Raw genomic sequence first — 25,000 nt, forward strand, 5'->3', positions numbered from 1 at the left:
ACCTCCTCTCCGTTTCAAAGACGCTTGAAAACAAGACATGGAGAGGTGAGACCTCAACACCACGTCATGGGAACACAGTGCTGACGATCGGTTAACCCGGCTTTGAGCTGTGAGAAAAGGAGTTCAAAAGTCTGAGATCTCTAAGACTGTTTAACAATCCGAAAAAAGGGACCGAATGAAGACGGCACAAAATCAACCTCAATCGGCGTCTCAATTGGCATCGTGATTGCTACTCTCGGATAGGACTGCTCAGCCATTCATGTCGATGTAATAATTGTTTGGAGCTACACCACCATCGCCTCTCGCCAAACAGTAAATATATCCAATCTTTTCATTTAATAGAGGCAAATACAAATAAAGCAACAAGAGAAGTATCCCACACTTCACTTTTTTTTGTAAAGTAAGTCTGTGATATAATCATCTACATCAGGGGTGTCAAACTGGTTTTCATTGAGGGCCACATCGCAGTTATTATTGCCCTCAGAGGGCCGCTTTTAACAATAAGTAATATATGAATATACATGTATATGTATAATACCTTAACAATGTTTTTTTTACATAAGCTGCAAAAAAAATATATGTATGTTTTACTTTAAAAACTGGCAGATCAGTCACCAGAATTTTACAGTACAGCATATACAAAAATGGAATAAATGGAATGGAATGGAAAAACAATACCACTGTTTTTAGTGGTAAAATTAAAGCAACGGAGCTGGCAGTTTTTTTTTTAACCGTAAAATCTTGTGTTTTTTTATTGTTTTTTTTTTTCATTTTTGTAGTGTCTTACTGTATATGGAAAAAATCAGTACCATAGTTGATTTCACGATAAAAAGTCAGAATTTAACCTTAAAATCTATTGCCAATTTTACAGAGAAGAGAAGTATCCCACACATTTCATTTTTTTGTAAAGTAAGTCTGTGATATAATTATCTACATCAAAAAAAAAAAAAAATATATATATATATATATATATATATATATATATATATATATATATATATATATATATATATATATATATATATATATATATATATATATATATATATATATTTTTTTTTTTTTAACTTTAAAAACTGGCAGATCAGTCACCTCAATTTTACAGTAAAAGCAGTGTTTTTTTTACAGCATATACAAAAATGGAATAAATGGAATGGAATGGAGAAACAATACCACTGTTTTTAGTGGAGCTGCCAGTTTTTTTTTTACCCTAAAATCTTGTTTTCTTAATGTTTTTTTTTAATTGTTTTTTTAATTTTTGAAGTGTCTTACTGAATATGGAAAAAATCAGTATCAAAGTCGATTTTACGGTAAAAAAATCGGAATTTAACCTTAAAATCTATTGTCAGTTTTACAGTGTACAATTTGATTGATCATTTGTTTTGAAATCATAAGTCAAGCAGATATTTAAGTACAATATTTATCTTTATTTTGACAAAATATGGAATACATGATAGTATGTAAATACATCCAATCATTTCATTTAATAAAGTCAAATACAAATAAAGCAACAAGAGAAGTATCCCACACTTCACTTTTTTTTGTAAAGTAAGTCTGTGATATAATCATCTACATCAGTGGTGTCAAACTCCTTTTTATTGAGGGCCACATGGCAGTTATGATTGCCCTCAGAGGTCCGCTTTTAACAATGAGTAATATATGAATATACATGTAAATGTATAATACATTAACAATGTTTTTTTTTACATAAGCTGCAAAAAAATATGTATATATTTTACTTTAAAAACTGGCAGATTAGTCACCAGAATCTTACAGTAAAAGCAGTGGGTTTTTTCACACAATATAAAAAATTTTAATAAATGGAATGGAATGGAGAAACAATACCACTGTTTTTAGTGGTAAAATTCAAGCAACAGAGCTGCCAGTTTGTTAGTTTTTTTTTTACCGTAAAATCTTGTTTTTTTTGTTTGTTTTTTAATGTTTTAGTGTCTTACTGTATATGGAAAAAAAAAACAGTACCAGATTTTACATGAAAAAAAGTCAGTTGGCGGAATTTAACCGTAAAATCTATTGTCAATTTTACAGTCTACAATTTGATTCATCATTTGTTTTGAAATCATAAGTCAAGCAGATATTTAAGTACAGTATTTATCTTTATTTTGACAAAATATATTTTTGGAATACATATAATATTTTGATTTTGTTGTTTGTTTTTTTTAGCGTAAAATCTTGTTTTAATGTTTTTTTAGTTATTTTTTAAATGTTTTAGTGTCTTACTGTATAAGGGAAAAAAAACAGTACCAGATTTTACGTTAAAAAAACTCAGTCGGCGGAATATAACCGTAAAATCTATTGCCAATTTTACAGTCTACAATTTGATTGATAATTTGTTTTAAAATCATAAGTCAAGCATATATTTAAGTACAGTATTTATCTTTATTTTAACAAAATATATTTTTGGAATACATGTAATATTTTGCTTTTGATAGTATTGAATTTTAAAAGGTATGCAATTGCATGCGGTACATGAATTTTAATGTCAAAAGGGAAATAACTAATATATTTTGTGAGAAAAGATTAAGCATTTTATTAACATATTATTTCCAGGCTTTCGGGGGCCACATAACATAATGTGGCGGGCCAGATTTGGCCCCCGAGCCTTGAGTTTGACACCTGTGATCTATTTTAAGAATATGATTTGACTGAGCGGCTTGACAGGACAGATTAAAAAAATTTAAAAATGTAAAAAATGTTTTCTTTATTAGGGACGGATTGTGGTCAGATTTGGGGACCCCTATTTTAATATTTAACAATAGATTAAAAAGAAAATTTAAATGCAAAGAACACAATGCAAGAATCAACACAAAAAAATGTGTTTTGCAATAATAATAATAATAATAATAATAATAATAATAATAACAAGCATTTTTTTTAAACTCACTTCATCTTTCCCACTACGTCGTTCCTCTCTCCTGCAGCAGGAACGCACACAATGTGTTTTACAGAAAAATCCATAAATACATTTCATTATGTTCCTAATGGTAATTCAATTCGGAAAATAATTGAGAAGCACCACCACCACAAGAAAAATTGCAGCATCATAAAGTAGAGCAATGTTATAAAGCGTAATGTGGAGGGAGATGTAGCCAGCGCTGCCTGCAGGAGCAAAAGTCACCGCCTCTGTCCATGGTGCTGAAGACAGAGCACCATCAGACGGGGGCGTGGCAGTGCTGACGGCGAGACACAGCTGGCAGGTGATTAGATTTCACAGGTGGTACGTGTTAATCTAATCATCTGTTGTCTTTAACAGTAAGCGGCCGGGAGCAGGAGAAGAGAGGATACGGACGTGTCTGAAAAGTCATGTTCTACTGGAGAGAAAACTTTTGTAAAAACATTATTATTAAAACCTTGTTAAAACCTGCACGCTTGGCTCCTGTGCAAACTTTTTTTTTACTATAACACCATTTTTTATGCATTTAGTAGTAGATTTTTTTTAAACTAAAATAAATACTGAATATTTTTTAATGCATTTTATAATTAGATTTTGTTAAACTAAAATGTAAAGAAAAATATCATTACATATTTTTGTATGCATTTGATTACATTTCTTTTACACAATTTTTTTAATGCATGTATTAGTAAAACAAATTTAAACTAAAATGTAAAAATAACATTTTACTATTACACAATGTGTTTATGCAATTTATTAGTAGATTTGATTTAAACTAAAATGTATAAAACTATTTTGAAGCATGTGCAGAACACCGACCAATTTATTAGGTACACCCAAAGTGCAAATATTTGACAGCTACAATGTAAAAACAACGTCTTTTATTAGTATGATTTTTTTTAAATTATCATTATTGTTATGATTATAAATGACATATTACTATTTTTATTTGTATTATTATAATATTATGATTATTAAGACATTGTAGTAGTAGTAGTATAAATATAAGTAAAAATGTGTTTTTTTTAAACTGATTTTAAAATTGGTAGTATACTAATTTATTACTAATGCTACCAATAATAAATGAAACAAAATCTTACAATAATTTAGAAAATAACTGCTGTAGCAAATAAAATTCATGCAAATTAAAAAATAGATTTACACAACTTAATACCTACCTTAATTGCTATATTATTTTAATGAGGATTTTGACAGTGGGACTGTAATAGTATAAATATAAGTAAAAATGTTTTTTTTTTAAACTGATTTTAAAATTGGTAGTATACTAATTTATTACTAATGCTACCAATAATAAATTAAACAAAAACTTACAATAATTTAGAAAATAACTGCTGCAGCAAATACAATTCATGCAAATTAAAAAATAGATTTACACAACTAAATACCTACCTTAATTGCTATATTATTTTAATGAGGATTTTGACAGTGGGACTGCGAGGAAGCGACTTCCACACGTAATAATCCTGAAGGTAAATGAAATAGTCAGACCAGACCAGTGAATATGTCTGATCTTGCACACACTTTAAATCCAGCAGCTATAAATATTTAGCTTCATTTTGCCAGCCAATGCAACTATTCTCTATGTGGGATGTCCAACTTTCATTTTCTTGAAAGCAATTAGTCCAGCTTGTTTTTTTTTTCCTCCATTGAGGAAACTAATTGCAATGCAACACAAGTGAGAAAAGTAATGAAACAAGCCCCCAAAAAAGTTAGCGAATTGGCTTCAGTTCAGCTAAATTAGTCGCCTCATTGAAAACCTTAAAGACGTAACATTACTTTAGCACTAAAATTACCAAAAATATAACAACAATTTTACTCATATGCGTTTTCTTATTATTTTCCTTATCTTTTAGTCCACACATTTTAATATGCACTGTTTATAAAAAATATGTTTATTGTACAAACCCCAAAAGCAGTGAAGTTGGCACGTTGTGTAAATGGTAAATAAAAACAGAACACAATGATTTGCAAATCCTTTTCAACTTATATTTAATTGAATAGACTGCGAAGACAAGATATTTAATGTTCCAACTAAGCAACTTCATTTTTTTTGTGCAAATTATCATTACATTTGAAATTTTTACCACTGTGTCATATGGCCTTTCCTTTTAACAACACTCAGTAAACGTTTTGGGAACTGAAGAGACACATTTTTTAAGCTTTTCAGGTGGAATTCTTTCCCATTCTTGCTTGATGTACAGCTTAAGTTGTTCAACAGTCCGGGTTCTCTGTTGTGGTATTTTACACTTCATAATGCGCCACACATTTTCAATGGGAGACAGGTCTGGACTACAGGCAGGCCAGTCTAGTACATGCACTCTTTTACTGTGAAGCCACGCTGTTGTAACACGTGGCTTGGCATTGTCTTGCTGAAATAAGCAGGGGCGTCCATGATAACGTTGCTTGGATGGCAACATATGTTGCTCCAAAACCTGTATGTACCTTTCAGCATTAATGGTGCCTTCACAAATGTGTAAGTTACCCATGCCTTGGGCACTAATACACCCCCATACCATCACAGATGCTGGCTTTTGAAATTTGCGCCTAGAACAGTCCGGATGGTTCTTTTCCTCGTTGTTCCAGACGACATGACGTCCACAGTTTCCAAAAACAATTTGGAAATGTGGACTCGTCAGACCACAGAACACTTTTCCACTTTGCATCAGTCCATCTTAGATGAGCTTTGACCCAGCAAAGCCGGCGGCGTTTCTGGGTGTTGTTGATAAATAGCTTTGGCTTTGCATAATAGAGTTTTAACTTGCACTTACAGATGTAGCGATCAACTGTAGTTACTGGCAGTGGATTTCTGAAGTGTTCCTGAACCCATGTGGCGATATCCTTTACACACTGTCGTTTTTGTTACCGTGCATGACGGAAGAATAACATTGCTTACTAGTCATCTTATTTCTCCCGGGCGTAAGGGACTGTAGGCTGTTCTGGTCGCAGTGCGCCAAAGAAAAGGAAGTTAAAATGAATGACATAAACAGCTCAGAGAGAAGAGAAACACGCACCAAAGTTGATAAAGATACGGAAGCGGCATTGATATTGCAACTACAGTACATCATGCAAGCATATACTGTATATGAACCTAACATTATATTGGTATAAGTAACTTCATTTTTACTATAAACTTTTTTTTTTTGTTCTATGTTCACATTAACCCAGATGTGTCAAAGTCAGTTTCACTGAGGGCCACATCGCAGTTATGTTTGGCCCCAGAGGGCCGCTTTTAACAGTGAACACGATTATTGCAACATTTTTTAATGCATTTTTTAAATTTAATTTTGATAGTAGGCTATTATAGCTAATATAGACACTTACATCATGTGTTGCTTTCATCATAACGCTTATATACGGCTTTTAAAGTCATTTTGATAGTAGGCTATTATAGCTAATATAGACACTTACATCATGTGTTGTCTTCATTATAACACTTGTATAAGACATTTAAAGTCATTTTGATAGTAGGCTAATGTAGACACTTACATCATGTGTTGCCTTCATTATAACACTTATATAAGACTTTTAAAGTCATTTTGATAGTAGGCTAATATAGCTAATATAGACACTTACATCATGTGTTGTCTTCATTATAACACTTATATAAGACTTTTAAAGTAATTTTGATAGTAGGCTAATATAGCTAATATAGACACTTACATCATGTGTTGCCTTCATTATAACACTTATATAAGACTTTTAAAGTCATTTTGATAGTAGGCTATTATAGCTAATATAGACACTGACATCATGTGTTGCCTTCATTATAACACTTATATACAGCTTTTCATTTTTTGTGGCTCCAGATAGATTAGTTTTTTGTATTTTTGGCTCTTTCAACGTTTTGGGTTGCCGACCCCTGGATTAAGGGATCGTTTGTGAATAATCACAGTAAATTACTTACTTACACACAATATATATATATAACCTAAATATAACCTAAAAAACACCCAATATTCTGACACAAAAACAAATTTATTGTCAGAATGTCATACACAGTTTTTCTATAATGTTTAACTTGAATATACTTAATTTATTTCCTCAAAACCCAGTAAAAGTTTTATCTAAAGTTCTGTCGGGGTTTATTTTGACCTTAAAACAACCCATGCCACCTTTCAGTTTAGCATTTGTGGTTAAGGTAAAGGAGCACAAAATAAATGATATATATATATATATATATATATATATATATATATATACATTTTTTTTTTTAAATAAACTGAAAATGTATTATTTATATTTATTATTTTCGCTAACTGCTTATTTGCTATTACTTTTACCATCATATTTGTACATGTCGTATTTGCTGATGTTGCTCTGTTGTTGTTGTTGTTGTTGTGTTTGCTGTTGTTGTTTTTGTCTCCCTGTCTAATCCCCCTCTTGTCCCCACAATTCCCCCCTCTGTTTCCCTTTTTTTCTCTTTCTATCCCCTCCTGCTCCGGCCTGGCTACACCAAATGATAATATAAATACATTTAATAAAGAAGTCAAATACAAATAAGGCAACAAGAGAAGTATCCTACACTTCTCTTTTGTAAAGTAAATCTGAACAGCCGATATGGGCATCTACATCTACTATATGATTTGCCTGAGACATGACATATATGACATATAATAATTAAATAAATAAATAAATAAATAAATAAATAAATAAATAAACTGAAAATAAAATGCATGATTAATCTGCAACTAAATATTTTTTTGTGATTAATCATGAGTTAACTCAGAGGGTCCAACGTCGTTTTCATTGAGGGCCACATCACATTCATGTTAGGCCCCAGAGGGCCGCTTTTAACAGTACACAAATTTTAAATGCATTTTATTAGTAGATGTTTTTAAAACTAAAATGTCAAAAAAATATGGTAAATTGCAATAATTTCACCTTAAAATGTAGTGTATATTACTGTGAATGGACAAACAGTACTGCTGTTTTTATGGTAAGAAAAAAGGCAGCTCAGTTGCCAGAATTTTACTGTAAAATTTACATTTTTTTTTTTTTACTGTAAATAAAAAAAAAGCCTTTTTACAGTAAAATTTGGGCACCTGGTCTGCCTTTTTTTCTTTCTTTTTTTTTTTTTTACCGCAAATCTACAACTGTAGATTTCCGTTGCATTACTGTAAATGCCAAAACGGCACCACAGTTTATTACAGTAAAAAAAAAAAAAAGTACTGTGTTTTTTCGTTTAGAGAAAAACGCTGTAAAAACCACAGTCAATTTCACAATTTTACCATTGAATCTATTGTTACTTTTACATTGCACAATTTGATGGATAACTTGCTTTGAAATCATTATTAATATTTATTTCTATTTTAAAAATGGTTCGATGATATATTTTTGCATAATTAGACAATATCTAACTTAACAAAATGTTTTTTATTTATTTCTGCCAAAATAGAAAAATAATACATTCAGTAAGACAAGTTACAGTACTTTATTGATACATGTTATTTCCAGGCTTTCGAGGGCCAAATAAAATGAAGTGGCGGGCCACATCTGGCCCCCGGGCCTGGGGTTTGACACCAGTGCATTAACCCCATGAAACGTCAAGGGTCTCCGTCAACTTGAGTGTGAAATAAAATAATCCGCGCCGTTAGCTTCGTGTTAACTCCCCTGTGTTACGGTTTTTATTAAGCGTGAATAACTGCATATAATTATTACTGCATGAAGCAGCAATGATGACACTGTGCACAGTCACCACTATACAATATATATACGCATTATGCTCAGTAATACACAGGTGGGTTTACTTTGCCGTTTCGGTCTCCTTCGGTGAGTAGATTTAGTGACTCTGGATCCCCTAAAAGAGAGTTAGAGTTTAGCACTTGGAGCGAGAAGCTTACTGCATCCTGGACTCACGGACAGAGTGCCTGTTGACTTAGATGGAAGTGTTATTGTTTTTTGTGTTTTTTTTACTAGATGTGATACGTGCATACTGTTTACTGTAGTTGCTCTTTGCTTTCGTTATCTTTGACATGTTGCATTAAAAACCAGCAGTCATGCATGCATAATCCATGCATAAGGTGTAATGTGAAAAAAAAATTGCTCAGAGTGAGGCCCCCAATGTATTAGGTACACCCATAGTGCAAATATTTGACAGCTACAATCATTATTATTATGATTATAAAAACATATTACTATTGTTACACAATTTTTGTATGCATTTTATTAGATTAATTTTTTTTCCTAAAATAAAAAACACATTTTTTTTTTACTATTATTACACAATTTTTAATGCATTTTATTAGTTGATTTTTTTTTTTTTTAACTAAAATGTAAAAAAAAAATAACATTACTATTACGCAATTTTTTATGCATTTTATTAGTACATTTTAAAAAAAAATAACATGTATAAACATATTTTTAAGCATGTGCAGAACACTGAGCAATTTATTGGGTACACCCAAAGTGCAAATATTTGACAGCTACAACGTTAAAAAAAAAAGGTTTTTATTAGTATGATTTTTTATTATCATTATTATTATTATTATTATTATTATTATTATTATTATTATAAAAACATACTACTATTGTTACACAATTTTTGTATGCATTTTATTTGTATTTTTTAAATTTTTTAACTAAAATGTAAAACATTGTTTTTTACTATTTTACACAATTTTTTATGCATTTTATTAGTGGATTTTTTTTTTACTAAAATGTAAAAAAACAAAACATTACTATTACGCAATTTTTTATGCATTATTTTAGCAGATTCTTTTTTTTAACTAAAATGTATGAACATATTTTGAAGCACGTGCATAACACCGACCAATTTATTAGGTACACCCAAAGTGCAAATATTTGACAGCTACAATGTAACAAACCGTTTTTTATTAGCAGCATTTTTTATTATTATTATGATTATAAAAACATATTACTATTGTTACACAATTTTTGTATGCATTGTATTAGTATTTTTTTACTAAAATGTAAAAACAATGTTTTTACTATTTTAGACAATGTTTTATGCATTATTTTAGCAGATTTTTTTTTTTTAACTAAAATGTATAAGCATATTTTGAAGCATGTGCATAACACCGACCAATTTATGAGGTACACCCAAAGTGCAAATATTTGACAGCTACAATGTAAAAAAAAAAGTTTTTTATTAGTAGCATTTTTTATTTTCATTATTATGATCATAAAAACATGTAACTATTGTTACACAATTTTTGTATGCATTTTATTATTTTTTTTATTTTTTTACTTAAAATGTAAAAAAAAAACATTTTTACTATAAGATCATTTTTTTATGCATTTAGTAGTAGATTTTTTTAAAACTATAATGTATACTGAATATTTTTTAATGCATTTTATTATTACATTTTTTAAACTAAAATGTAAAAAAAAACATTACATATTTTTGTATGCATTTGATTAGATTTCTTTTACACATATTTTTAATGCATGTATTAGTAAAACAAATTTAAACTAAAATGTAAAAATAGCATTTTACAATTACACAATGTGTTCATGCATTTTATTAGTAGATTTGATTTAAACTAAAATGTATACAAATATTTTGAAGCATGTGCAGAACACCGACCAATTTATTAGGTACACCCAAAGTGCAAATATTTGACAGCTACAATGTAAAAACAATGTTTTTTATTAGTATGATTTTTTAAATGATCATTATTGTTATATTTTTTAAAGGACATATTACTATTTTTATTTTTATTATTATAATATTATGATTATTATGACATTGTAGTAGTAGTAGTATAAATATAAGTAAAAATTAGTTTTTTTTAAACTGATTTTAAAATTGGTAGTATACTAATTTATTACTAATGCTACCAATAATAAATGAAACAAAAACATACAATAATTTAGAAAATAACTGCTGCAACAAATTAAAAAATAGATTTACACAACTTAATACCTACCTTAATTGCTATATTATTTTAATGAGGATTTTGATTGTTATCATTAATACTAGCAGTAAAAATATTATTAATAATAACAATATGAAGTTGTAGTTATTGTTATAAGTATTATTATTCTGAATAATAATAACATGAATTTGTCATAATTATTATTAGTAATACAACTGTTAACATAAAACAATAATACCTATGATAAAGTTGTATTTGTTATTATTATTATTATTATTAGTGGTTTAATGGTAGTAGTAGTAATAGTAGTGATACAACTCATGCAAGTAAAAATAGTGAAAACATAAACCAACTTAATTTAAATTGGTAGTGTACTAATTAAATAATAATTACAAATTAAATACAAATAATTACTATTTAGAAAACATTTTTTGCAACAAATAAAATATACACATTTTATCGTCTTTACACAAATTCATGCCTACCTTAAATGCTATGATACGTTATTGATGACGTTAAATATTATTCATAGTATTAACAATAACATAATAAAAATGATAAAATACAACTTTTTAAAGTGCTCATATAGGTTCTCAGAAAATAAGTAAATCAATTGAAAATGATTGGCTACACATTTACCAACCCACCTGTTGCCATGCAGGTTTTAAAGCACCCACGAGGACGGCCCATCGGCCATTTAAGAAATATTTCTATATTCAACTCAAAATCTGCTGAGTTCTGAATTCTGAGTTATTCTGTGTGACAAACTCCATAAGAGCCTTTTAGGAAGCGTTCACAATAAATAACGCTGAACAGCCGCCGGTAAGGCATATCTTTTCACAGCCTCCTCCACACACACACACACACACACACACACACACACACACACACACACACACACACACACACACACACATAACACACACACACACACACACACACACACACACACACACACACACACACACACACACACACACACACACACACACACACACACACACACACACACACGCTCCCATGGTGCCTTGCTGCTTATTCCCTGCCTCACATTTGTCTCTTTCGTCTCATGTTTGCTTTCCTGTTCACGTAGAGTCACCGTTTGCAGCAGCAGCACAATGCATTAGTAATGTGCATGTTTTTATGATGAATTATGCTTTGTGTAAGGTAGACCTGGGCAAAATACGTAATACCACGTAAAAGAGGAGCGATGTTCATAAGTTGTTAATATTCAGTGTTTTATAGTTCATAGTTAATATTGTAAATCCCACGTAAGAGGAGCGATGTTCATATGTTGTTAATATTCAGTCTTTTATAGTTCATAGTTAATATTGTAAATCCCACGTAAAAGTGGAGCGATGTTCATATGTTGTTAATATTCAGTGTTTTATTGTTCATAGTTAATATTGTAAATCCCACGTAAAAGTGGAGCGATGTTCATATGTTGTTAATATTCAGTGTTTTATTGTTCATAGTTAATATTGTAAATCCCACGTAAAAGTGGAGCGATGTTCATATGTTGTTAATATTCAGTCTTTTATAGTTCATAGTTAATATTGTAAATCCCACGTAAAAGAGGAGCGATGTTCATATGTTGTTGGTATTCAGTCTTTTATAGTTCATAGTTAATATTGTAAATCCCACGTAAAAGTGGAGCGATGTTCATCTGTTGTTAATATTCAGTGTTTTATTGTTCATAGTTAATATTGTAAATCCCACGTAAAAGTGGAGCGATGTTCATATGTTGTTAATATTCAGTCTTTCATAGTTCATAGTTAATATTTTAAATCCCACGTAAAAGTGGAGCGATGTTCATATGTTGTTAATGTTCAGTGTTTTATTGTTCATAGTTAATATTGTAAATCCCACATAAAAGAGGAGCGATGTTCATATGTTGTTAATATTCAGTTTTTTTTGTTCATAGTTAATATTGTAAATCCCACGTAAAAGTGGAGCGATGTTCCTATGTTGTTAAAATTCAGTCTTTTATTGTTCATAGTTAATATTGTAAATCCCAGGTAAAAGAGGAGCGATGTTCATATGTTGTTAATATTCAGTCTTTTATTGTTCATAGTTAATTTTGTAAATCCCACGTAAAAGTGGAGCGATGTTCATATGTTGTTAATATTCAGTCTTTTATAGTTCGTAGTTATTTTGTAAATCCCACGTAAAAGTGGAGCGATGTTCATATGTTGTTAATATTCAGTCTTTTATAGTTCATGGTTAATATTGTAAATCCCACGTAAAGGAGGGGGATGTTCATATGTTGTTAATATTCAGTCTTTTATTGTTCATAGTTAATATTGTAAATCCCACGTAAAAGTGGAGCGATGTTCATATGTTGTTAATATTCAGTGTTTTATTGTTCATAGTTAATATGGAAATACCACGTAAAAGTTGAGCGATGTTCATATGTTGTTAATATTCAGTGTTTTATTGTTCATAGTTAATTTTGTAAATCCCACGTAAAAGAGGAGCGATGTTCATATGTTGTTAATATTCAGTCTTTTATAGTTCGTAGTTAATATTGTAAATCCCACGTAAAAGTGGAGCGATGTTCATATGTTGTTAATATTCAGTGTTTTATTGTTCATAGTTAATATGGAAATACCACGTAAAAGTTGAGCGATGTTCATATGTTGTTAATATTCAGTGTTTTATTGTTCATAGTTAATTTTGTAAATCCCACGTAAAAGAGGAGCGATGTTCATATGTTGTTGGTATTCAGTCTTTTATTGTTCATAGTTAATATTGTAAATCCCACGTTAAAGAGGAGCGATGTTCATATGTTGTTAATATTCAGTCTTTTATTGTTCATAGTTAATACTGTAAGTCCCACGTAAAAGAGGAGCGATGTTCATATGTTGTTAATATTCAGTCTTTTATTGTTCATAGTTAATACTGTAAATCCCACGTAAAAGAGGAGCGATGTTCATATGTTGTTAAAATTCAGTCTTTTATTGTTCATAGTTAATATTGTAAATCCCAGGTAAAAGAGGAGCGATGTTCATATGTTGTTAATATTTAGTCTTTTATTGTTCATAGTTAATATTGTAAATCCCACGTAAAAGAGGAGCGATGTTCATATGTTGTTAGGAAGAAAACACAGACAAAACTGCCTGTAACTCCCAGTAGGAATGTCGTAGAGACATGAAACAAAAACCTCTATGTAGGTCTCACTTAGACCTATATTTCATACACTGACAACCCCCAGCAAAAATCAACAGGAAGTTTGCAAATCCCCCTTCAAAACAAAAGTTGTGTAAAAATAGTCACCTTTTTTCAAACATTATCTCCTCTGAGCGCGTTTGTCGTGTCGGCTTCAAATTAGCACAGGAGAGAGATTGAACCCTTCTGATTAAAATTTGATGAAATAGTTCTAATTACTGCTCCGGTTTGGATTTTATGAGCCCTCAAAGTCGGTCCCGTCCATCGCTACTTGCAGCTTTAATTCATAGTTAATATTATAAATCCCACTTTCTTTATTTTCAGGTACATTTTGGGTGTCCTATACAGTAAAAAACTGTAAAATTCCATTCCGGTTTTTTTTGAGGTGGTCTGTCATAGCTTTTTTAGAACTCTATCGGACATTGTGACTTTTGGTATTAGTGTTCCTGGAGAAAAAAGGGGACCCAAACACACATACTGTACAGCATATTTTTACAGCTAAATGTGTATATATCATTTATACACACATACACATTGACCCCCCCAGACACATTTTTTCTCTCAATGTGGCCCCCCAGCTCTGATGTAAGGGGTGTCCAAACTTTTTTGTCCCACCAAGGACCGCATGCTAAAAATGTATAACAAGCGGGGGCCATTATATATTTTGTATAAAAACAATGGGAAAAAGCTAAAAACACATGATTATTAGTTATTAACATAATTGCAGGTTGTTGGTATTTGTTGCTCTTTTTGTCTTACCATCCATTTTCTGCCGCTTGTCCCTTTTGGAGTCGCGGGGTGGTGCTGGAGCCTATTTCAGCTGCATTCGGGCGGAAGGCGGGGTACACCCTGGACAAGTTGCCGCCTCATCGCAGGGCCAACACAGATAGACAGACAACATTCACACACTAGGGCCAATTTAGTGTTACCAATCAACCTATCCCCAGGTGCATGTCTTTGGAGGTGGGAGGAAGCCGGAGTGCCCGGAGGGAACCCACGCAGTCACGGGGAGGACATGCAAACTCCACAGAGAAAGATCCCGAGCCCGGGATTGAACTCAGGACTACTCAGGACCTTCGTATTGTAAGGCACATGCACTAACCCCTGTACCACTGTGCTGCCCTTCGTTTTTTCTTATATTTTTTACGTCGAAAGTGCGGCCCGGGGGCCATTTACGGCGGAATAGAATTTAAAAAAATAACAAAAATGTAAGACAAAAAAATTACATTATTGTTATGTTTTTATTTTTCATTTTATTTATAAAAAAATGTTTTTAAAAATAACAAAAATGTAAGACAAAAAGATTACATTTTTGTTATGTTTTTATTTTTTATTATGCTTATTAATTTTTTTTTTTAAAAACAACAAAAATGTAAGACAAAAAGATTACATTTTTGTTATGTTTTTATTTTTTATTCTATTTATTTAAAATTTTTTTTTAAAAACAACAAAAATGTAAGACAAAAATATTACATTTGTGTTATTTTTTTATTTTAGTCATAAAAAAAAATGCCATTTACGGCAGAATATAATTTAAAAAAAGAACAAAAATGTAAGACAAAAAGATTATATTTGTGTTATTTTTTTATTTTTTTTATTTATTCTTAAAAAAAAATAAAAAAATAACAAAAATGTAATCTTTTTGTCTTATTTTTGTTCTTTTTAAAAAAAATGTATTCCGCCGTAAATGGCCCCCAACAAGTCAGGTTCACGTTGACTTGTTGACCATCAAGCAGTGCAAACTACATAAAACAAGGGTGTCCAAAGTGCGGCCATTTTTGGCGGAGTAAAAATTTTTTTTAAATTAAAAAAGTAAGACAAAACGAGTACATTTTTTTATTTTTTTTATTTTTTTATTTTAAACTACAAACTACATAAAACAAGGGTGTCCAAAGTGCGGCCATTTACGGCAGGATAAAAATTAAAAAAAGTAAGACAAAAAGATTACATTTTTGTTATTTTTTTAATTTTTAATTTAATTTAAAAAAAAATTAAAAAAATAACAAAAATTTAATATTTTTGTCTTACATTTTTGTTATTTTTTAATTTTTTTTATTAAAAAAAAGAAAAAAAAAGTAATCTTTTCGTCTTACATTTTTGTTATTTTTGTTATTTTTTTATTTTATTTATAATTTTTTTAAATTTTTTTAAAATTTTGTTTCCGCCGTAAATGGCCGCACTTTGGACACTCTTGCTTTATGTAGTTTGCACTGCTTGATGGTCAACAAGTCAACGTGAACCTGAGACCCGCCCCCTTTTTCGTCAGCCTTTCTAAAGGATTACAATAATATTTGACACTAATACTTTTCTGCTGCTATGATTTTACTCCTTCACTTTTCTTCTTTTTTTTTTTTATTTAAAGATGGAAGTGTTGCAATTCAAGTTGTGCACCGTCCATTACCTCCTGGAATACCCCCACCCTCCCTTCTCCCCGCCTCCAGAAGGCAAAACAAATCCCATAAAAATCAATCTTTTGCCCGAAAATTGCGTGGCTGCAGCATTGTGTCGGCGTTTCACTTTAAATGATAATCCCTTAAAAAAGAGGATTGTGGAGATCACTTTGCAGATATTTTCACAGGTTTGATTTTCACACTATTGTATCGCCTGGGAATCGCACCGTGACTACAATGTGGGAGCACCTGTCGCAAAAACGTTCATTCAAAATTGATGCTGATCAGTCCGTCTAGACGAGTGCTTCTCAATTCTTTTTTTGACCGAGTGCCTCCTCAGAAAACACAAGTACCGCCATAATGACCAACATTAAAATACGGCAGCGTAGTAGGCCAAACTATTCATCAAAAACAAGGCAGAGGTTTCATTCGACAAGTACCGTAGGGCGCACCGGAGGATGGATGTCCCATAAAAAGAAGATAGAGAAAAAGAAGAAGCTTATCGACTACGGACTACAAAGGCGGATGCGAGCACATTTTCAGGACTTATGCAGATCCCAAATACAGATCAGCAGGTACCAGAAGGTAAGACTTTTTTTTTTTTTGCTTATTGCCAAACAAAACGCCAGATAATATGTCTTACCTTATACACACACCATAATAATACTGGTATGTTGAAGCACAGTACATCAAGCGGTGTGGCTTCATAGCTTACCAAAGTCCTACTAAAACATTTTAATTGATTTTTGAGGGCCGTATGTAATGTTCTATATTTTCAATGGAACATATAAAATGCTGGCGTTGTTTACTTGAGTCATATTGCAGCCTACACGTATCTCTTATGTGTGACTGCCATCTACTGGTGACACTTATCATTACACAATCATTGGTACTTTAACTTTAACTTTAACCATGTACCAAATAAAAATTGGGCCACACGTTATTTGTGTGGCCCGACACGTTATTTAATGTGCCCCGCCACATTATTTTATGTGGCCCACCATGTTATTTTATGTGGCCTGACACATTATTTACGTGGACCGCCACATTATTTTATGTGCTCCGGCAGAATATTTATGTGGCCCGACACATTATTTATGTGGCCCGACACATTATTTGTGTGGCCCAACATGTGATTTTATGTGGCCCGACACGTTATTTTAAGTGGCCCGACACGTTATTTGATGTGCCCGCCACATTATTTTATGTGGCCTGACACATTATTTACGTGGACCGCCACATTATTTTATGTGCTCCGGCAGAATATTTATGTGGCCCGACACATTATTTATGTGGCCCAACATGTGATTTTATGTGGCCCGACATGTTATTTTAAGTGGCCCGACACGTTATTTGATGTGCCCGCCACATTATTTTATGTGGCCTGACACATTATTTACTTGGACCGCCACATTATTTTATGTGCTCCGGCAGAATATTTATGTGGCCCGACACGTTATTTTAAGTGGCCCAACACGTTATTTGATGTGCCCGCCCCATTATTTTATGTGGCCTGACACATTATTTACGTGGACCGCCACATTATTTTATGTGCTCCGGCAGATTGTTTTATAAGGCCCAACACATTATTTGTGTGGCCCAACATGTTATTTCATGTGGCCCGACACGTTATTTTAAGTGGCTCGACACGTTATTTGATGTGCCCGCCACATTATTTTATGTGGCCTGACACATTATTTACGTGGACCGCCACATTATTTTAGGTGCTACGGCAGAATATTTACGTGGCCCGACACATTATTTGTGTGGCCCAACATGTTATTTTATGTGGCCCGACACGTTATTTTAAGTGGCCCGACACGTTATTTGATGTGCCCGCCACATTATTTTCGGTGGCCTGACACATTATTTACTTGGACCGCCACATTATTTTATGTGCTCCGGCAGAATATTTATGTGGCCCGACACGTTATTTTAAGTGGCCCAACACGTTATTTGATGTGCCCGCCACATTATTTTATGTGGCCTGACACATTATTTACGTGGACCGCCACATTATTTTATGTGCTCCGGCAGATTGTTTTATAAGGCCCAACACATTATTTGTGTGGCCCAACATGTTATTTCATGTGGCCCGACACGTTATTTTAAGTGGCTCGACACGTTATTTGATGTGCCCGCCACATTATTTTATGTGGCCTGACACATTATTTACGTGGACCGCCACATTATTTTAGGTGCTACGGCAGAATATTTATGTGGCCCGACACATTATTTGTGTGGCCCAACATGTTATTTTATGTGGCCCGACACGTTATTTTAAGTGGCCCGACACGTTATTTGATGTGCCCGCCACATTATTTTCGGTGGCCTGACACATTATTTACGTGGACCGCCACATTATTTTATGTGCTCCGGCAGAATATTTATGTGGCCCGACACGTTATTTTAAGTGGCCCAACACGTTATTTGATGTGCCCGCCACATTATTTTACGTGGCCTGACACATTATTTACGTGGACCGCCACATTATTTTATGTGCTCCGGCAGATTGTTTTATAAGGCCCAACACATTATTTGTGTGGCCCAACATGTTATTTCATGTGGCCCGACATGTTATTTTATGTGCCCCGCCACATAATTTTATGTGGCCTGACACATTATTTACGTGGACCGCCACATTATTTTATGTGCTCCGGCAGATTGTTTTATAAGGCCCGACACATTATTTGTGTGGCCCAACATGTTATTTCAAGTGGCCCGACACGTTATTTCATGTGCCCCGCCACATAATTTTACGTGGCCTGACACATTATTTACGTGGACCGCCACATTATTTTATGTGCTCCGGCAGAATATTTATGTGGCCCGACACATTATTTGTGTGGCCCAACATGTGATTTTATGTGGCCCCGACACGTTATTTTAAGTGGCCCGACACGTTATTTGATGTGCCCGCCACATTATTTTATGTGGCCTGACACATTATTTACGAGGACCGCCACATTATTTTATGTGCTCCGGCAGATTGTTTTATAAGGCCCAACACATTATTTGTGTGGCCCAACATGTTATTTCAAGTGGCCCGACACGTTATTTCATGTGCCCCGCCACATAATTTTACGTGGCCTGACACATTATTTACGTGGACCGTCACATTATTTTATGTGCTCCGGCAGAATATTTACGTGGCCCGACACATTATTTGTGTGACCCAACATGTTATTTCAAGTGGCCTGACATGTTATTTGATGTGCACCGCCACATAATTTTATGTGGCCCGACACATTATTTACGTGGACTGCCACATTATTTTATGTGCCCCGGCAGATTATTTGTGTGGCCCAACATGTTATTTGAGGTGCCCCGCCACATTATTTTATGTGGGCCACCATGGTATTTTATGTGGCTTGACACACTATTATGTGGACCGCCACGTTATTTGTGTGGCCCGCCATATTTTTTTTAAATGTGGCCCGACACATTATTTTATGTGCCCACCACATTATTTTACGAGGCCTGACACATTATTTACTTCGATTGCCAAATTATTTTATGTGCCCCTGCAGATTATTTTATGTGGCCCGACACATTATTTTGTGTGGACCAACATCTTATTTCAAGTGGCCCGACACATTATTTTACGTGACGTGACACATTATTTACCTGGACCGCCACATTCTTTTATGTACCCCGGCAGAACATTTTATTTGGCCCTACATGTTATTTCAAGTGGCCGTACATGTTATTTCATGCGCCCCGCCACATAATTTTATGTGGCCTGACACATTATTTACGTTGACCGCCACATTATTTTATGCGCCCCGCCATGTTATTTTATGTGGCCTGACATTATTTTATATGTTCCGGCAGACTGTCTGACCCCCCGGGCCTTGAGTTTGACACCTGTGGCCTAATTATTCATTAAAAACAAGGTTTTATTCAACAAGTATATTTAAAAATGAATGGATGGATGGATTTACTATTTCTGGCCACTGTAACATTACACACAGTTGAACAGTCACACCGTGTTTGAACGTAGTAAAATAATACACCGTACTTGATTCTCTGGCGTACCACGAGATGAGAATCCCTGGTCTAGACTTGTTTTACTTTTTACAGGCATTCACAGCTCCAGATGTCCTGGAACCCTCGTTTATGACGTACTAACACATAAATATAGTGTTTTATTTTGTTTTCTCTAAAAAAAAAGCTGCACTTTAAGGCAGAATCTCGCTTTTGCTCTCGGGAAATCCCGAATCCGATCCTTTTTTGCCGGGCCTGAATCATTTATAATCCTGATAGTGACGTCCCAGATGGTTTTAGAAGCGAAGCCCAAGATTGCGCAGCACATTGTTCACGCCGTATGTCACTGGACGTGGACGCACGCCAGCCGCCTGAGAGCTGGAGTGCTGACATCATCCTTCTGCGGAATGTGCACTCTCACTCTGACAAACGTTTGCTGCCGGAGTCGGGCTCTTATATCAAACATTGTGTGTGATGTAGTACTCAAGTACTTCACACAAATGGTTATAGTACAGCGCCTTAAGGGACAACGCCATAGAACAGGCCTGGGAAATTATTTTGACTCGGGGGGGCCAAATTTAGAAGACAAAATGTGTCTGGGGGCCGGAATATCCATCTATGTATATACACACACACACACACACACACACACATTCTTGTATTTGTTACATTCTTGAGACCTCCGTAAAATGCCTACCTCCTTAGGACCACCCTTCTAGATACATACAGATTTGTATTTACATTATGAATATATTCATAATATGCAAATATAAAAAAGGCAAGCTTTTAGTTAATTATATATATATATTTTTTTGTACATATATACGTATATACGTATATGTGTATATATATATATATATATATATATATATATATATATATATATATATATATATATATATATATATATATATATATATATATATATATATATATATATATATATATATATATATATGTCTCTATATACATATTTAATTTTTTTTTTTTTAATTCATTTTGGCCAGAGGGGGAGCACTTCAAATTTGTACACACACTTGTGATTTCATATGTTGACCAGAGGGGGAGCACTTTTAAAACAGACAAACGGTCAATTTTGAAAAAATCCTTTCTTTTTGGGACCACCCTCATTTTCATAGATTTCACCACCAGGGGGTGCAAATGAGACATTGTCTATTAGATGCAATGGTTTTCATGTATTGGGACTATGATTTATGTCCTAACTTGTTCACACCTCCTCATATGGAAGGCACTTTTCCTTGTTGTCTCAAGAAGGGTAGAAATACAATAACACACACACACATGCATGCATACATACATACATATATATATATATATATATATATATATATATATATATATATATATATACGTATATGTTTTTGTATGTATATATATATATATACGTATATGTTTTTGTATGTATATATATATATACGTATATATATACGTATATATATATATATATATATATATATATATATATATATATATATATATATATATATATATATATATATATATATATATATATATACGTATATGAATATATATGTACATACGTATATGTATATATATGTATATACATATATATGTGGATATATATATATGTATATAAGTATATATATACGTATGTATGTATATATATACGTATATGTATATATATGTACATACCAGTGGAGGCTCCTCCATAGAGGTGGAGGAGGCCTGGCCTCCCCAATAATTTGAGAGAAGAGAGAGATTTAAAAAAAACAATAAATATATTTATTTTATTTATTTATTTTAACAAAAAACATATTTTTTATATTCATATTATTTTAGTTTTGTTCATAAATCTAAATGTTCCCATGGCTAAAACCCAATATTGCAATTGTAAAGCAACAGGCCAGATTTCCCTATCAGTTTGTATTAAGGGAGGCCAGGCCTCCCCTAGGAAATTAGCTTCTCATAGAAGTCAATGTAATGCATGCTTTTTCATGCCAATATGTGATTGGCCAGATCACTGAAAATGGGTGGGCAACGGAGGCCTGGCCTCACCATGCATTGTGTCCAGGGCTGAAAGATTGACATTTTGTTCGTCCAATCACATGCTACTGGTTCATTTGGAATCAATCCTTTCCTTTCCTAATCAACACAGAAGCCATTTTGAGAATTCGCCAGCCACTTCAGTCAAACAAACACTCGCCATAGTGGCTACGAGTGTCCTATCAACTTGTGCTTTTCAGGAAATTTAGAGAACACCCCTGGCTATCATCCGTGAAGTTTATAGCTCATATAGCCAAATACTTTTGCTTAAAACGACCTCGGAAATCGGCGAGATTCTGGCGCAATTTAATTGTTGAAGGGAAACAAAAAGCAGAGACAAGACCGTTTTTGCAATCAACGTTACAGTTTTTTTTTAATCTGGGGATGGATGGCTGAGTTGGACACGTTCTGGATCCACACGACCTGTGAGTATTCTCACTACTTTGCTCTCAAGAAATTGCAGTACAATCTGAATTACTTTTTGGATGAACTGGGTGTCTACCAGTGTTACACCACTAGTTCTCAGTAGTAATAACACTCCATTTCATGTCTCTCAGTAGATGAAGCCAGCTGCAACCCGTAGAGTGGAGTCGTGGAGAGAGCCCCTCGCCCCTCAGCTAAACCAGAGGTGGGTTGAAATCTCTACCAGTGTTATACCACTAGTTCTCAGTAGTAATAGCAGTGTTACACCACTAGTTCTCAGTAGTAATAACACAAAATTTCATGTCCTGTATTTCTCAGTAAATGAAGCCAGCACCAACCTGTGGAGTGGAGTCCAGGAGAGAGCATGCCGCCCCTCAGCTAAACCAGATGTGAGTTGAACTAATTAGATGTCTCTACCAGTGTTACACCACTAGTTCTCAGTAGTAATAACACTCCATTTTGTCTGTGTTTCTCAGCAGATAAAGCCAACTGGAACCATATTTTTACATATTTTATATTAAATATATTGAATAAAACTACATATGATAAAGAAAGTGTTATCTTATCTTTTTTATATGCTAAACTTGATTAAATTGGTGATTACATGTTGAAGCTGTAGAAGAATGAAAAATGTAAGCTAAACAAAATTGTTTTTAACTACATAATTAAAATTCCTGCCTTTTACACATGTTCACTTGGCGTTTATATAACATCCAAATGTCATTTCTCAGCTTAATTATCAGGCAGGCTCATAGACTTACAGCAATGTAATTTCTTCAGGAAGGCACAAGGCTAAGCTCTGCACAATGAATTGCATCAGCAAGAACTTTCTGACTGTAGCTTACACTCCAAATAGTATGCCTTTGGCCAGCACAAAGACAGATAAGAGAACAGGGAACATTCCATCGCGAGTGAAGTGAGCAAGCGGAAAAAAATGGCCTCCTCAATTCTGGAAGTCACCAGCCTCCACTGGTACATACGTATATGTATATATATGTATATACATATATATGTGGATATATATATACGTATATGTATGTATATGTACATACGTATATATATATATATATATATATATATATATATATATATATATATATATATATATATATATATATATATATATATATATATATATATATTATATATTTATATATATATATATATATATATATATATATATATATATATATATATATATATATATGTGGATATATATATACGTATATGTATATATATGTACATACGTATATATGTATATATATATATTATATATATATATATATATATATATATATATATATATATATATATATATATATATACATATATATATATATATATATATATATATATATATATATATTATATATATATATATATATATATATATATATATATATATATATATATATATATATATATATATATATATATATATATATATATATATACGTATATGCAGTGTTGGGTTAGTTACTGAAAACCAGTAACTAGTTACAATTACTAGTTACTTTATTTCAAAAGTAACTCAGTTACTGACTCAGTACTTACACCAAAAAGTAATGCGTTACTGTGAAAAGTAACTATTTAGTTACTTCTTTTTTTCCCCTTTTTTTAAGGCTCCCATTAATGCCCTTGTAGCCTTCATTTCAGTACTGTTATTGCACTGGAGAATAATACAATGTGTTGATCAACTTGACATGCATTTGCATCACTGAACTCAGAAAGCAATGTGGTCTACATACAACACACAAACAATGTGGTCTACATACAACACACAAACAATGTGGTCTACATACAACACACAAACAATGTGGTCTACATACAACACACAAACAATGTGGTCTACATACAACACACAAACAATGTGGTCTATAGACAACACACAAACAATGTGGTCTACATACAACACACAAACAATGTGGTCTACATACAACACACAAACAATGTGGTCTACATACAACACACAAACAATGTGGTCTACAGACAACATACAAACAATGTGGTCTACAGACAACACACAAACAATGTGGTCTACATACGACACACAAAGACAAAGATATGTTTCAAAGGGCCAATTTATTTCAGGCCAGAAAAAATTTACAAAACTATTTTAAATAGCTGCAACATAATGGCACTTTAACTCTAAGTAGATAGGATCTTTGATCCAAGACACAACTTACATTTAACTAAAATGTTATTTTCTTTGTGCTCGACAAAAAAAAAGTATTGAG

The 25,000-nt window shown here is 32.7% G+C and overlaps 1 protein-coding gene and 1 long non-coding RNA gene across 3 annotated transcripts in view; one reads left to right on the forward strand and one right to left on the reverse strand.

Moving 5' to 3' along the window:
• The window catches only part of elfn1a (extracellular leucine-rich repeat and fibronectin type III domain containing 1a), a 285,831-nt gene that overhangs the window by 91,548 nt on the left and 169,283 nt on the right, over positions 1–25,000 (reverse strand). The gene's annotated exons all lie outside the window — the stretch shown is intronic.
• Positions 22,649–23,639, forward strand: LOC133651427 (uncharacterized). Its single transcript, XR_009826408.1, has 4 exons — positions 22,649–22,765; positions 22,898–22,968; positions 23,082–23,152; positions 23,240–23,639. It is a non-coding gene; the product is annotated as an uncharacterized LOC133651427 (long non-coding RNA).

This window comes from Entelurus aequoreus, linkage group LG06, assembly GCF_033978785.1.
Source record: "Entelurus aequoreus isolate RoL-2023_Sb linkage group LG06, RoL_Eaeq_v1.1, whole genome shotgun sequence".
Taxonomy (NCBI): Eukaryota; Metazoa; Chordata; class Actinopteri; order Syngnathiformes; family Syngnathidae; genus Entelurus; species Entelurus aequoreus.